General features: G+C 45.8%; 1 pseudogene; it reads left to right on the top strand.

Annotated features, from left to right (window-relative positions):
- Nucleotides 1–13,743, top strand: part of LOC116352975 (cytochrome P450 2K1-like) — a 28,064-nt pseudogene that overhangs the window by 5,563 nt on the left and 8,758 nt on the right.

The raw sequence follows: 13,743 nt of genomic DNA, 5'->3' as shown, positions 1-13,743 counted from the left end.
CGCTAGAATGCTGAATGCAGAGATCACGCTAGAATGGTGAATGCAGAGATCAGGCTAGAATGCAGAGATCACGCTAGAATGGTGAATGCAGAGATCAGGCTAGAATACAGAGATCACGCTAGAATGGTGAATGCAGAGATCAGGCTAGAATGCTGAATGCAGAGATCAGACTAGAATGGTGAATGCAGAGATCAGGCTAGAATGGTGAATGCAGAGATCAGGCTAGAATGATGAATGCAGAGATCAGACTAGAATGGTGAATGCAGAGATCAGGCTAGAATGGTGAATGCAGAGATCAGACTAGAATGGTGAATGCAGAGATCAGACTAGAATGGTGAATGCAGAGATCACGCTAGAATGGTGAATGCAGAGATCAGGCTAGAATGGTGAATGCAGAGATCAGACTAGAATGGTGAATGCAGAGATCAGGCTAGAATGGTGAATGCAGAGATCAGACTAGAATGGTGAATGCAGAGATCAGGCTAGAATGGTGAATGCAGAGATCAGACTAGAAGGGTGAATGCAGAGATCAGACTAGAATGCTCAATGCAGAGATCAGACTAGAATGCTGAATGCAGAGATCACGCTAGAATGCTGAATGCAGAGATCACGCTAGAATGGTGAATGCAGAGATCAGGCTAGAATGCATAGATCACGCTAGAATGGTGAATGCAGAGATCAGGCTAGAATACAGAGATCACGCTAGAATGGTGAATGCAGAGATCAGACTAGAATGCTGAATGCAGAGATCAGGCTAGAATGCTGAATGCAGAGATCAGGCTAGAATGGTGAATGCAGAGATCACGCTAGAATGGTGAATGCAGAGATCAGACTAGAATGGTGAATGCAGAGATCAGGCTAGAATGGTGAATGCAGAGATCAGACTAGAAGGGTGAATGCAGAGATCAGACTAGAATGCTCAATGCAGAGATCAGACTAGAATGCTGAATGCAGAGATCACGCTAGAATGCTGAATGCAGAGATCACGCTAGAATGGTGAATGCAGAGATCAGGCTAGAATGCATAGATCACGCTAGAATGGTGAATGCAGAGATCAGGCTAGAATACAGAGATCACGCTAGAATGGTGAATGCAGAGATCAGACTAGAATGCTGAATGCAGAGATCAGGCTAGAATGCTGAATGCAGAGATCAGGCTAGAATGGTGAATGCAGAGATCACGCTAGAATGGTGAATGCAGAGATCAGGCTAGAATGGTGAATGCAGAGATCAGACTAGAATGCTGAATGCAGAGATCACGCTAGAATGGTGAATGCAGAGATCACGCTAGAATGGTGAATGCAGAGATCAGGCTAGAATGGTGAATGCAGAGATCAGACTAGAATGGTGAATGCAGAGATCAGACTAGAATGGTGAATGCAGAGATCAGACTAGAATGGTGAATGCAGAGATCAGGCTAGAATGGTGAATGCAGAGATCAGACTAGAATGGTGAATGCAGAGATCAGACTAGAATGGTGAATGCAGAGATCAGACTAGAATGGTGAATGCAGAGATCAGGCTAGAATGCTGAATGCAGAGATCAGGCTAGAATGGTGAATGCAGAGATCAGACTAGAATGCTCAATGCAGAGATCAGACTAGAATGCTGAATGCAGAGATCACGCTAGAATGGTGAATGCAGAGATCAGACTAGAATGCTCAATGCAGAGATCAGACTAGAATGCTGAATGCAGAGATCACGCTAGAATGCTGAATGCAGAGATCACGCTAGAATGGTGAATGCAGAGATCAGGCTAGAATGCAGAGATCACGCTAGAATGGTGAATTCAGAGATCAGGCTAGAATACAGAGATCACGCTAGAATGGTGAATGCAGAGATCAGACTAGAATGCTGAATGCAGAGATCAGGCTAGAATGCTGAATGCAGAGATCACGCTAGAATGGTGAATGCAGAGATCAGGCTAGAATGGTGAATGCAGAGATCACGCTAGAATGGTGAATGCAGAGATCAGACTAGAATGCTGAATGCAGAGATCAGGCTAGAATGCTTAATGCAGAGATCACGCTAGAATGGTGAATGCCGAGATCAGGCTAGAATGGTGAATGCAGAGATCACGCTAGAATGGTGAATGCAGAGATCAGGCTAGAATGGTGAATGCAGAGATCAGACTAGATTGCTGAATGCAGAGATCAGGCTAGAATGGTGAATGCAGAGATCAGACTAGAATGGTCAATGCAGAGATCAGGCTAGAATGGTGAATGCAGAGATCAGACTAGAATGGTGAATGCAGAGATCAGACTAGAATGGTGAATGCAGAGATCACGCTAGAATGGTGAATGCAGAGATCAGGCTAGAATGGTGAATGCAGAGATCAGACTAGAATGGTGAATGCAGAGATCAGGCTAGAATGGTGAATGCAGAGATCACGCTAGAATTGTGAATGCAGAGATCAGGCTAGAATGGTGAATGCAGAGATCAGACTAGAATGCTGAATGCAGAGATCAGGCTAGAATGGTGAATGCAGAGATCAGACTAGAATGGTGAATGCAGAGATCAGGCTAGAATGGTGAATGCAGAGATCAGGCTAGAATGGTGAATGCAGAGATCAGACTAGAATGGTGAATGCAGAGATCAGGCTAGAATGGTGAATGCAGAGATCAGACTAGAATGGTGAATGCAGAGATCACGCTAGAATGGTGAATGCAGAGATCAGGCTAGAATGGTGAATGCAGAGATCAGACTAGAATGGTGAATGCAGAGATCAGGCTAGAATGGTGAATGCAGAGATCAGACTAGAATGGTGAATGCAGAGATCAGGCTAGAATGGTGAATGCAGAGATCAGACTAGAATGGTGAATGCAGAGATCAGACTAGAATGGTGAATGCAGAGATCAGACTAGAATGGTGAATGCAGAGATCAGGCTAGAATGCTGAATGCAGAGATCAGACTAGAATGCTGAATGCAGAGATCAGGCTAGAATGGTGAATGCAGAGATCAGACTAGAATGGTGAATGCAGAGATCAGACTAGAATGGTGAATGCAGAGATCAGGCTAGAATGGTGAATGCAGAGATCCGACTAGAATGGTGAATGCAGAGATCAGACTAGAAGGGTGAATGCAGAGATCAGACTAGAATGCTCAATGCAGAGATCAGACTAGAATGCTGAATGCAGAGATCACGCTAGAATGCTGAATGCAGAGATCACGCTAGAATGGTGAATGCAGAGATCACGCTAGAATGGTGAATGCAGAGATCAGGCTAGAATGCAGAGATCACGCTAGAATGGTGAATGCAGAGATCAGGCTAGAATACAGAGATCACGCTAGAATGGTGAATGCAGAGATCAGGCTAGAATGCTGAATGCAGAGATCAGACTAGAATGGTGAATGCAGAGATCAGGCTAGAATGGTGAATGCAGAGATCAGACTAGAATGGTGAATGCAGAGATCAGACTAGAATGGTGAATGCAGAGATCACGCTAGAATGGTGAATGCAGAGATCAGGCTAGAATGGTGAATGCAGAGATCAGACTAGAATGGTGAATGCAGAGATCAGGCTAGAATGGTGAATGCAGAGATCAGACTAGAATGGTGAATGCAGAGATCAGGCTAGAATGGTGAATGCAGAGATCAGACTAGAAGGGTGAATGCAGAGATCAGACTAGAATGCTCAATGCAGAGATCAGACTAGAATGCTGAATGCAGAGATCACGCTAGAATGCTGAATGCAGAGATCACGCTAGAATGGTGAATGCAGAGATCAGGCTAGAATGCATAGATCACGCTAGAATGGTGAATGCAGAGATCAGGCTAGAATACAGAGATCACGCTAGAATGGTGAATGCAGAGATCAGACTAGAATGCTGAATGCAGAGATAAGGCTAGAATGCTGAATGCAGAGATCAGGCTAGAATGGTGAATGCAGAGATCACGCTAGAATGGTGAATGCAGAGATCAGGCTAGAATGGTGAATGCAGAGATCAGACTAGAATGATGAATGCAGAGATCACGCTAGAATGGTGAATGCGGAGATCACGCTAAAATGGTGAATGCAGAGATCAGGCTAGAATGGTGAATGCAGAGATCAGACTAGAATGGTGAATGCAGAGATCAGACTAGAATGGTGAATGCAGAGATCAGGCTAGAATGGTGAATGCAGAGATCAGACTAGAATGGTGAATGCAGAGATCAGACTAGAATGGTGAATGCAGAGATCAGACTAGAATGGTGAATGCAGAGATCAGACTAGAATGGTGAATGCAGAGATCAGGCTAGAATGCTGAATGCAGAGATCAGGCTAGAATGGTGAATGCAGAGATCAGACTAGAATGCTCAATGCAGAGATCAGACTAGAATGCTGAATGCAGAGATCACGCTAGAATGGTGAATGCAGAGATCAGACTAGAATGCTCAATGCAGAGATCAGACTAGAATGCTGAATGCAGAGATCACGCTAGAATGCTGAATGCAGAGATCACGCTAGAATGGTGAATGCAGAGATCAGGCTAGAATGCAGAGATCACGCTAGAATGGTGAATGCAGAGATCACGCTAGAATACAGAGATCACGCTAGAATGGTGAATGCAGAGATCCGACTAGAATGCTGAATGCAGAGATCAGGCTAGAATGCTGAATGCAGAGATCAGACTAGAATGGTGAATGCAGAGATCAGGCTAGAATGGTGAATGCAGAGATCACGCTAGAATGGTGAATGCAGAGATCAGACTAGAATGGTGAATGCAGAGATCAGACTAGAATGGTGAATGCAGAGATCAGACTAGAATGGTGAATGCAGAGATCAGGCTAGAATGGTGAATGCAGAGATCAGGCTAGAATGGTGAATGCAGAGATCAGGCTAGAATGGTGAATGCAGAGATCAGACTAGAATGGTGAATGCAGAGATCAGGCTAGAATGGTGAATGCAGAGATCAGACTAGAATGGTGAATGCAGAGATCACGCTAGAATGGTGAATGCAGAGATCAGACTAGAATGGTGAATGCAGAGATCAGGCTAGAATGGTGAATGCAGAGATCAGACTAGAATGGTGAATGCAGAGATCAGGCTAGAATGGTGAATGCAGAGATCACGCTAGAATGGTGAATGCAGAGATCACGCTAGAATGGTGAATGCAGAGATCAGGCTAGAATGGTGAATGCAGAGATCAGACTAGAATGGTGAATGCAGAGATCAGACTAGAATGGTGAATGCAGAGATCAGACTAGAATGGTGAATGCAGAGATCAGACTAGAATGGTGAATGCAGAGATCAGACTAGAATGGTGAATGCAGAGATCAGACTAGAATGGTGAATGCAGAGATCAGACTAGAATGGTGAATGCAGAGATCAGACTAGAATGGTGAATGCAGAGATCAGACTAGAATGGTGAATGCAGAGATCAGACTAGAATGGTGAATGCAGAGATCAGACTAGAATGGTGAATGCAGAGATCAGACTAGAATGGTGAATGCAGAGATCAGACTAGAATGGTGAATGCAGAGATCAGACTAGAATGGTGAATGCAGAGATCAGGCTAGAATGGTGAATGCAGAGAACAGACTAGAATGGTGAATGCAGAGATCAGACTAGAATGGTGAATGCAGAGATCAGGCTAGAATGGTGAATGCAGAGATCAGACTAGAATGGTGAATGCAGAGATCAAACTAGAAGGGTGAATGCAGAGATCAGACTAGAATGGTGAATGCAGAGATCAGGCTAGAATGCTGAATGCAGAGATCAGGCTAGAATGCTGAATGCAGAGATCACGCTAGAATGCTGAATGCAGAGATCAGGCTAGAATGGAGAATGCAGAGATCAGACTAGAATGCTGAATGCAGAGATCAGGCTAGAATGCTGAATGCAGAGATCAGGCTAGAATGGTGAATGCAGAGATCACGCTAGAATGGTGAATGCAGAGATCAGGCTAGAATGGTGAATGCAGAGATCAGACTAGAATGGTGAATGCAGAGATCAGACTAGAATGGTGAATGCAGAGAGCAGACTAGAATGGTGAATGCAGAGGTCAGGCTAGAATGGTGAATGCAGAGATCAGGCTAGAATGGTGAATGCAGAGATCAGACTAGAATGGTGAATGCAGAGATCAGACTGTCTCCACAATTCATCAAATGTTCTAACTCTAATCTGCTGCAAATAATATACATGTCTAAAATGTCTTAAATAGACACAGATTATCTTGACCACATAAGTTGGTACATGCTCATTATGAAATGGCATATTATAGTAATTTATTTATTTGTATTACTTTGTATTGTCATGGAAACAAACTATGTTCTCTACAGGGATTCTGTTTGCCAATGGAGACTCATGGAAAGAGATGAGGCGCTTTGCCCTGACAAACCTTAGAGACTTTGGGATGGGCAAGAAAGGGAGTGAGGAGAAAATCTTAGAGGTGTTGGAAAAACATGAGGGTAAGAGAATTAGTATCTCTACACTAGTAGTAGAAGTAGTATGATGTATTTATAGGGGATGCCTAGGCTTCATTGCCTGGTTAAAAATCAGGCTTTTTTTAACCACATTATTAGTAAATAGCTAAGTGATCGTGTGGGTTCTGGAAAGGTTATTTTGTAATTAGATGTTTTGTCTATTACAGGTAAGGCATTTGACACAGCACAGCCTGTGCTTTATGCCGTCTCCAACATAATCTCGGCCATTGTCTACGGCAGCAGGTTTGAATACACTGACCCACTATTCACAGGCATGGTGGACAGGGTCAATGAGAGTGTTCACCTTACAGGTTCTGCATCAATTCAGGTATTCTGCTTATTCAGACCATTTTGTTTTTACTGTTTTTTTCTAAATAATGTCTGTTTCAGTGCAATCAACAAAACTAGGAAACAGATGCCTGTTATGAATTCTTGAAAATTAATATGTACATACTCAGTTATACTTTACTTGATGTGCCAGTAAACTTATTATAAACCATTATTGTACCGTTTATAACCCATCACTATGCTGCTTATAAATCATTATATACAATATTCATTATGTATAACATATCAAATAAAATCCTCATAGCCCAGTCCAAGCTCTTTGTCCTGGCACACCAATGGTGGATCCAGCTTCCCCCTGAAGCTAGGACAGCAGAGTCCCTGCCCAACTTCCGAAAACACCTGAAACTCCATCTCCTCAAAAAGTATCTTAAATAAATCCCGCACCTCAGACTGCTGGAGTGGACCAGCCACCACCGGCCTGAGGAGAAACACATGGAACGAGGGGTTAATACGGTAATCAGGGGGAAGCTGTAACCTATAACATCATTCAGTCTCCTCAGGACTTTAAATGGCCCCACAATCCGCGGACCCAGCTTCCGGCAGGGCAGGCGAAGGGGCAGGTTTCGAAGCGAGAGCCAGACCCGGTCCCTTGGTGCCTACACCGGGGCCTCACTGCGGTGGCGGTCGGCGCTCACCTTCTGTCGCCTGATGGCCCGTTGCAGGCGCACATGGGCAGGGTCCTATGTCTCCTCCGAGCGCCAAAACCATTCATCCACCGCAGGTGCCTCAATCTGACTCTGATGTCGCGGTGCCAGGACCAGATGATAACCTAGTACACACTGAAACTGAGACAGGTTAGTGGAGGAGTGGCGGAGGGAGTTTTGGGCCATCTTTGCCCAGGGGATGAAAGCCGCCCATTCCCCGGCCAGTCCTGGCAATAGGACCGCAGAAACCTACCCACATCCTGGTTTTAACTCTCTCCACCTGCCCATTACTGTCGGGGTGAAACCCTGAGGTCAGGCTGACCGAGACCCCCAGACGTTCCATGAACGCCCTCCAGACCCTCGATGTGAACTGGGGATCAGACACTATATCCTCAGGCACCTGTAGTGCCGGAAGACGTGTGTAAACAGGGCCTCTGCAGTCAGTAGGGAGACCGGAGGGAGACCGGGCAAAGTAAGGAGACGGCAGGACTTAGAGAACCGATCCACAACGTCCAGAATCGTGGTGTTTCCTTGTGACGGAGGATCTGTCATGAAATCCACCAATAGGTGTGACCACGGCCGTTGTGGAATGGGTAGGGGTTGTAATTTCCCTCTGGGCAGGTGTCTAGGTGCCTTGCACTGGGCGCACACCGAGTAGGAGGACACATAAACCCTCACGTCCTTAGTTAAAGTGGGCCACCAGTGCTTCCCACTAAGACAGCGCACTGTCCGACAGATGCCAGGATGACCAGAGGAGGGTGACATGTGGGCCCAACAGATCAATCGATCACGGACATCAGACGGAACGTACAGACACCCAACTGGGTGGGAGTTGGCTCCGCACGTAACGCCCGCTCGATGTCCGCGTCAACATCCCGTACCACCGGTGCCACCAGGCAAGAAGCCGGGAATATGGGAGTGGGATCTGTGGACCGCTCCTCTGTGTCATACATCTGGGACAGTGTGTCTGCCTTAGCGTTCTGGGAACCTGATCTGTAGGGTAGGGTGAAAACAAAACAGGTGAAAAACATGGCCACCTTGCCTGGCGAGGGTTCATTCTCCTCCTCATTCTCCTACTCCAGATTGCGGTGGTCAGTCCAAATGAGAAAAGGGTGTTTTGCCCTTCAGAGCCTTGACAACAGCCAACAGCTTCCGGTCCCCCACATCATAGTTTTGCTCCGCTGGGCTGAGCTTCTTCGAAAAGAAAGCACAGGGGTGGAGCTTTGGTGACGGCACAGCACAGCACCTATCCCAGCCTCGGACGCGTCCACCTCTACTATGAATGCCAAGGAGGGATCAGGATGAGCCAGCACAGGAGCTGAGGTAAAGAGAGCCTTCAGGTGACGAAAAGCCCTGTCCGTCCCAACTGACCACTGCAGTCGCACTGGTCCCCCCTTCAGCAAGGTGGTAATGGGAGCCGCTACCTGACCAAAGCCCCGGATAAACATCCGGTAGTAGTTGGCGAACCCTAAGAACCTCTGCACCTCCTTTACCGTGGTTGGGGTCAGCCAATTACGCATGGCTGAAATGCGGTCATTCTCCATCTCCACCACTGACGTTGACAGGCGGTACCCTAGGAAGGAGACGGACTGTTGGAAGAACAGACATTTCTCAGTCTTGACGTACAGGTCATGCTCCAACAGTCGACCAAGCACCTTGCGCACCAGGAACACATGCTCGGCGCGTGTAGCTGAGTATATTAGAATGTCATCTATATACTGTACACCACTACACCCTGCCCGTGCAGGTCCCTGAAAATATTGTCTACAAAGTATTGGAAGACTGATGGAGCATTCATCAACCCGTACGGCACGACGAGGTACTCATAGTGCCCAGAGGTGGTACTAAATGTCGTCTTCCACTCATCCCCCTCCCGGATACGCACCAGGTTGTAAGCGCTTCTGAGATCCAATTTGGTGAAGAAGCGTGCCCCATGCAATGACTCTGTCACACTGGCTATGAGAGGCAGCGGGTAACTATACTTCACCGTGATCTGATTTATACCTCTACAGTCAATGCAAGGGCGTAAACCTCAATCCTTCTTCTTCACAAAAAAAACCTCAAGGAGGCAGGTGAGGTGGAAGGCCGAATGTATTCGGAGACATACAGTATGTTTCCATAGCTGCCGTCTCCTCCTGTGACAGAGAATACACGTGGCTCCTGGGAAGTGCTGTGTCTACCAGGAGATTTATCGCACAATCCCCCCGTCGATGGGGAGGTAGTTGAGTCGCCTTCTTTTTACAGAAGGCAAGAGCCAAATCGGCATATTCAGGGGGGATGTGCGTGGTGGAGACCTGGTTTGGACTCTCCACCGTAGTTGCAACTATGGAAACATCTATACACCTCCCTGAGCACTGATGTGACCATCCCTTGAGAGCCCTCTGTTGCCACGAAACAGTGGGGTCATGATAGGTCAACCAGGGAAGCCCCAACACCACAGGAAACGCAGTAGAATCGATCAAGAAGAGACTCTCCTCATGACCCTCCTACGTTATCATACATAGTGGAGCCATGACCTCCTAAATCAGGCCCGACCCCAAAGGACGACTATCTAAGGCATGTACAGGGAAGGGAACATCAACAGGAACAATAGGGATCCCTAATCTAAGTGCAAATTAACGGTCAACAAAGTTCCCAGCTGCGCATGAATCTACTAGCGCCTTATGCTGGGAATGCGGGGAAAACTAAGGAAATTCTATACATACACACATGTGCTCAACAGGGAGCTCTGAGTGAGTCGGGTGCCTACTCACCTGGGATGATCCACCAGTGCCCTGACTGCTGCCTCGACTCGCTGGGGATCCTCCCCAGCACCGACCAGCAGTGTGCCCTCTGCCGCCACAGGTAGTGCAGGAAACGGCCCCCTTCCAGTCACCCTGAGAGCAGCAACTCCAAGCTCCATAGGTGTAGGATCGGAGGTGCTGGGGGATGGAATGAACGTACCCCGATCCGGACGTCCGCGGGTGGCCAACAGGTTATCCAGCCGGATGGATAAATCCACCAGCTGGTCGAGGGTAAGGGTGGTGTCCCTGCAGGCCAGCTCCCGATGAACGTACTCACGTAGACTACACCGGTAATAGTCGATCAGGGCCCTCTCATTCCATCCCGCGCTGGCAGCCAGGGTCCTGAAGTCCAGTGCGAAGTCCTGTGTGCTCCTCATCACCTGTCTGAGATGGAACAAGCGTTCCCCCGCCGTGCTCCCTTCAGGTGGATGATCGAAGACCGCCCGGATGCGGCGGGTGAAATCCTCATAGCGTACCAACGCTGCGTCTATTCTGGGTCCAGGTGACGTCTACACTGGGTCCAGGTGACGGAGGGGTGGACAGCGGTGTGGGTTGGGGTGAAGTTGATTGGGGTGTGGGAAAACCCCCTCTCTCCCATCGCTTCATGGTGTGCAGCACGCGATCCATGGCTGTGCCAAGATTTTGGAGCATTGTCGCGTGCTGCTGGACGTGTTCCTCCACTGGTAACGGAGGACTGGGTACACCTGCTGACTCCATAAGGGGTGTGTGTTTCTGTCATGTGTCAATGTGCAGCGGTTAGGAGTCATGCGCAGGACACAGAACTGAGTAAAATACGTACTTTACTCGAAAAGAAACAACAGAATATTTCCACGTAGGGAAAACACACCAGCTCACAGAAGTCTTGAACACTAAACAAAGAACAAACACGCACAAAACCCTGTGGGAAGCAGCGGGTTAAATAGGGAATAAATATTAACGTAATGGGAACCAGGTGTGTACAATCAAGACAATACAAATGGAAAAAGAAACGTAGATCGGTGGCAGCTAGAAAGCCGGGGACGATGACTGCCGAATGCTGCCCGAGAGGCACCAACTTCGGTGGAAGTCATGACTCTTAAGATGAATGCACTAACTGTGAATCGCTCTGGATAAGAGCGTCTGCTAAATGGCTAAAATATTTTATTAATTATATCATTGTAATTATTATATATAATATGTAATCACTAGTGATGGGCACTGATATTCACAATATCAGTACCATTTTTGTGATTCCATATCGTATCGGTTTGCATAAAATATATTGCACCTGTGTATGTTCACTTTTCTGTTCACTTCCATGGCTCTTTGAAGTTCAGACAACTGTTAGCAGATTGTCCGTTGGGCCAGGCGTGAATATTCTGGTATTATAATATTGTATTCATACTGGTTAGTTGGTTAGTTGGTTAGGGAGGCCTGTATTATAGCACCATCAACAGGCAACTAATTAAATATGCTAAATTGAGAGCCTGTGAGTTCTGTTTGAGGGTTTTGTGTATGCAGGAAAAGTAATGTGTTCTTTTTACAGAATAGTTGTCACGATTCCACCGGTGTCGGCTCCTCTCCTTGTTCAGGCGGCGTTCGGCGATCGACGTCACCGGCTTTCTAGCCATCGCCGCTCCATTTTTCATATTTCCATTTGTTTCGTCTTGTTCCATACATACACACCTGGTTTTCATTCCCTAATCACACAGCATGTATTTAGTCCTCTGTTCCCCTCCGTGTGAAATTGATTTTATGTTATGTGGGTGTTGTTTGGGCACATTTATGTACTGTTGTGCTTTCGTTGGACCGGAATAAAAGTGTGCCTGTTCACTACACTCTGCTCTCCTGCACCTGACTTCACCTCCAGTACACACACTTAACAATAGTAAAAATAATAAACCGACATACAATATGCCTTGCTCATATCGATATCAAATAATATTGAATATCACTATTGGTGCTCACAACTAATAATTACATATTTATGCATATGTGTATCACATTTGAATTTATGCATTTAATAATCTAATCATAGTTGTGGTGTGTTATGTTATAATTAATATAATATTGTTTTATGCGTATTCTACCTGAATCTCTGTGTTACAACATGTTTCCATGGTTGGGTCCGTGGATAAACGACCTGACACGTCTGAAAAAGAACATTGCTGATATGAAGATGAAGGTGTGTCACGTTCTGACCTTTATTTCCTTTGTTTTGTATTTATTTAGTATGGTCAGGGCGTGAGTTGGGTGGGCAGTCTATGTTTGTTTTTCTATGATTTGGGGATTTGTATGTTTCGGCCTAGTATGGTTCTCAATCAGAGGCAGGTGTCATTAGTTGTCTCTGATTGAGAATCATACTTAGGTAGCCTGGGTTGCACTGTTTGTTTGTGGGTGATTGTCTATGTTGATTGCTTGTGTCATCACAGTTCTCATTTAGCTTCATGGTCGTTATTTGTTTATTGTTTTTGTATTCAGTGTTCAGTACTTTCTTTAATTAAATATCAAGATGAACACAAACCACGCCGCGTTTTGGTCCGCCTTTCCTTCAACAGAAGTAAAACGTGACAAGGTGACAGAGCTGGTGAGGGGCCTGAAGGAGCCTCTTCTAAAGCCTATTTTAGTGTAGCTCCTATAGGCCACCGAGTTCTAACTGTCAGTATCCACATAATGTGTGTGAAATGCTTGATGGGGGCTCCTGAGTGGCGCAGAGGTCTAAGGCACTGCATCTCAGTGCTAGAGGCATCACTACAGACCCTGGTTCGATTCCAGGCTGGCTCACAACCGGCCATGATTGGAGTCCCACAGTGCGACACACAATTGGGCCAGCATTGTTAGGGTTTGGCCGGGGTACGCCGTCATGGTAAATAAGAATTTGTTCTTAACTGACTTGCTTTACTTAAATAAAAAAATAGTTTATGTGATAGAAGACCTCTCTGTTTATATCTTGGTTGTCATCAAGCTCTCCGCTGAAGAGGAAGCATCTCACTGTAACCAGTGACTGTAATCTGGTTCAGGTTATTAATCAACCTACTAGTGTGTTTACAAACAGAACAGGAACGATCATCCACATGCACTGTATTGATTACATTTGTCCTAATAATATAGATCTTTGTTCTAAGGCTGTATCCGTACCATTGGATGCAGTGATCACAATATCCAGTGGTTATTTCCAGGAAAGCGACACTTCTAAAAGATGGGACTAAAATAGTGTATGAGATCATACCATTTGATTTGATTTGAACATCTTTTGTATTTGTCACATGTGTCGAATACAACAGTGAAATGCATATTTACAAGCCCTTAACCAACAATGACGTTTTAAGAAAAATACCTAAAAAAATAAGAAGTCACATTTTGCTGTGACACTTAAGTGGATGATGTTAAAAAATATTTGTTGGTCTCATGTGATTAATAAGGAGCATCCAGACGCTGCACTTGATGCATTTATGAAATTACTTCTTCTAGTTATTGATAAACATGAACCTTTTAAGAAACTGGCTCCATGGATTGATGAGGAATTGAAAAACTTTATAGGTGAAAGAGATGGGGGCAAAAGGAGTGGCTAATAAGTCTGGCTGC

Source organism: Oncorhynchus kisutch, unplaced genomic scaffold, assembly GCF_002021735.2.
Source record: "Oncorhynchus kisutch isolate 150728-3 unplaced genomic scaffold, Okis_V2 scaffold1074, whole genome shotgun sequence".
NCBI lineage: Eukaryota > Metazoa > Chordata > Actinopteri > Salmoniformes > Salmonidae > Oncorhynchus > Oncorhynchus kisutch.
The sequence above is the reverse complement of the archived record's forward strand: the minus strand, read 5'-3'. Positions and strand labels throughout refer to the sequence as shown.